Below are 3,492 nucleotides of genomic sequence, written 5' to 3' on the forward strand. Positions count from 1 at the left end.
AATGGGGGTCTTGTAACATTTGCTTGCAAACTTTGTTAGGCAACCTGATTGTGTTTGATGGAAGTATCTTGAGTAAACAGCTTGTTATGTACATGGCCACTTGCTCAAGAGGTTGAACGTTGCAGTACTCATTTACACATGGGATGTTTTGAAAATAAAACCCAAAACACTGCCTTCTTATCAGATAGTGTTTAACTCATTCATGTTTGCAAAGGATGATTCTGAAATTCCCTTTCTATAGTTCCTTTCCTCTTACGACTGTTTATAAAAGGTGACCAAGCTTATGACTACCTCAGGGAGGTAGCTGTAATTAATCAAAGCACAATTGAGGTACTTACATCCCGCCTATCTGAAATCTCCTGCTAGTTTCAATTGAACAAGGCTTTCCTTTCCACTTCCTAGCCTAAACTGTTGCTTTGGAATGTTAAATATTTGCCACAGATCACTCCAAAGCTGGCTGTAAAAAATGACCTCTGGGAACTATTTGTGACGTTTTCAAGAGGTTCTGAAAACCTACAAAGAGGGGAAAAAAAGGATCTATATACAGAATATTTTTTTCAAATGATTAATTAATTACCATTATATTAATTTTGCAGAAAGATAAACTGAAGCAGTAAACCTTATCCGCAAACCTAAGCTAGAGCCAACTGGAACTGAAGAACACTTCCAAGACTTTGACACTAACACCATGATTCCCAATAAGAAGGCTCAAAGCCCAACTGGAGAGTCTGCAGCTACAAGCAGGGTCATGAGTCTGACAGAAAGTCACTGTAATCTGGGATTTATCCTAGTCCTGGGGTTGTGCTAAACGATCAGCACAGCAGGAAAGAGTTTGAGGAATGCAGTCCCCAGGTAACCACACTGATCAAGAGAGAACATGCTAAATCACATCAAGTTGGCATTTGAAATCTTCTTGTTACTAATCTAATGTGAATTAAAGAGCATTAGGTAATGTAATAAGCTGAAGAAATACGAAAAAGACATATTTTGCTGACAGAAAAAAATCCTATTATGATTTTCATTGAAAAAAAATATAGTACTAATCAACTGTTTAAATAATCAGCTTAAATCACCTGCTCCCATGAATCTAGTGCTGTGGACAAGCTCATGATGTTCCAATAGCCCAAGGCCTCCATTTTAAACAATTCTTGTTCTTTTTCCTTCCTTTCCTTTCCTTCTTTCTGAGGGATTCCACTTTCTAGCTTTGTAATTTCCTCTTAAAGATGTTGAATAGACAATTTTCTTTGCTCTCACATCCATCTGGCCTGCCAGAGCAAGCCACAAATTTCAGAGACTGCAATAAAGATAAAACAAACAAACAACAAACCCCAACCCAAACCTCCATGGAAATAGCAAAGTCAACTACTCCTATTGAATTCTGCCAGACTTACATAGACCCCTGGGGCCAGGTTTTCAAGTGTTCATTATGCATAATCAATGCTGCTCTTTTTTTTTAAAAAAAAAAAGGTGCATATTGGGTGCTGAACACCCACCTTCTTTTAAATATCTGACATACACAATTAATCCAAGCAATAATTGTGCAATCCTAATTACCTGTTTACACACAAATAAGTGGCCACAACCAAAGGCTATGTCTGTGCTGGTAAAATAAGTGTGCTTGGGACCATTTCTGACCCTGAGGCCAACTGGCATGGAACAGCATGTCCATATAGTTAAATTTCCTTACCCATCAAAATAGGATAGCCGTATCCAACCTGCCCATTGAGAGCTGAATAGCATGTGTTGACTCCCAAACAACGGTGCCTGGGAATTATTTGGAAGCCTGCTAGTTAACACCGGCCAGCACTGCACAATGGAACATTTTAACTATTCAGTAGCGTGGATGATTGTGTATCAGGGCCCAGGAATGTGTGCTGCTTAATATACTAATATGGACATAGCCTGCCAGTCAACTATGACCTGAAAACCTTTTGTTAGATAGTAGTTACTTTTTTTTATTAAGAGCAAAAATAAATCTCCCACTCTAAAACCAGTGAAGACTGTCTATGCCTCTCTATGGACGTCATTCCATTTTGGCTGAGCTGCTAGAAAATATATATTTATAGTGCATATTGTTAGTATTTATGTTGCAGTATTGCCATGGAATGCCAGTCAAGGGCAGGGACCCTTGCACGAACTGCAGACACAAAACAAGATGTGTCTGCTTCAAAGGTTTCGGGAGATAAGCGTTCTAGCAAATCCGGGATATACTATCAACATCTATGGGACTAACTGCTTTGGCTGTTGCAGATAGATAGGAGCTCTCTCTGCCCATTCTAATTCCAGGGTTGGACGTGTGGGAAGCATGGTGTTGAGAGATTCATTCAGCTGGCCAGGAGCCAGGTCAAGTCCAGATGTAGTCTAGACAAGCTGTAGCTGCCAAGAGCCAGGGCTTGGGATCTCACAGGCAGCACTGTGTAAATACAGCCTGGCTTCTCCAACCTGGAGCTCGCCAGACCCTTGCTGCATCCCATGGGCGTGTCAGCTGGGTTTTGGCTACCTTGGGCAGCCCCACACTGAACCCTTTTTCATGGCAAATGTGCTCTTGCTCTGCACCAATCTGGTGCAGCTGCTGGCCACCGTGTCTGGATGTGTCCACGTTAGAGTAGCTGCCTTTAGCCAGAGCTCGGCGCAGGCTGCAGAACTCGCCTGTGGAGCTCCCCAGCTATTTCCGTGCTATGGGCAGCAGGACTGACCACAGCATGAAGACATGTCACTGCTGGGGAGAGCCCGCGGTTAATGCATGTGGCTGAGGCAGCGAGTGACAAGTTTGCAGCTGCACAAACCTAAATTGATCTTGGCTCTTGGGCATAAATGAGGTTGAATTGTGCCTGACCCATGAATGAATGAGAATGATATTTTGCCATAAGCATTAGATTTCTTTTAATATTGCAAATGTATTTTGTGCCAAAAAAGGAAGGGTCTATGCCATTTTCATGCCCTTTGAAAATTATTGATTTTTTTTCTCTCTATGATAAACAAAATAAGCAGCACCAAACAATCTGGAAAAATTCCACAGCCTGGTCATAGCAGAAACAGAGCCTCCTACGTTCAGCATCGCAGCCTTAGCTGCTGCTGGCCTATTCACAGCCTCTAAGGCACTGATTACATCTTCTGTATCAATTCATGGATTTCATTGCTCCTGGGAAACTCCCGATCTCATAGCTCAGCTGTGGAGACCACATTCACATGTGCCCCTTCCTATGGCTGCAATGTTGGGGCTGCTGTCGGCCCAGGGCACCACATCTCACAGCCTCCCTGGGAGCCTCCACTTCCCACTGCTTCTTTACGAGAAAAAGCCTTTTCATCTTAACCCCTCAGGTGAGCTCAGAACTGAGCTTTTGATGTCCTCCTCTACAGCTGAGGAACTGTAGGGAGGTCTGAGCCCAGATGAGGACTGCCAGCTCGGCCCTGCTGGTGCACTGCAGTTCATTTTTGGGGCTTTGCAGCAACACTGCAGCTGCTGAGTGTTCTGTGCTCAGTAATGCCGTC

Source organism: Eurypyga helias, unplaced genomic scaffold (assembly GCF_000690775.1).
Source record: "Eurypyga helias isolate BGI_N326 unplaced genomic scaffold, ASM69077v1 scaffold26392, whole genome shotgun sequence".
NCBI lineage: Eukaryota > Metazoa > Chordata > Aves > Eurypygiformes > Eurypygidae > Eurypyga > Eurypyga helias.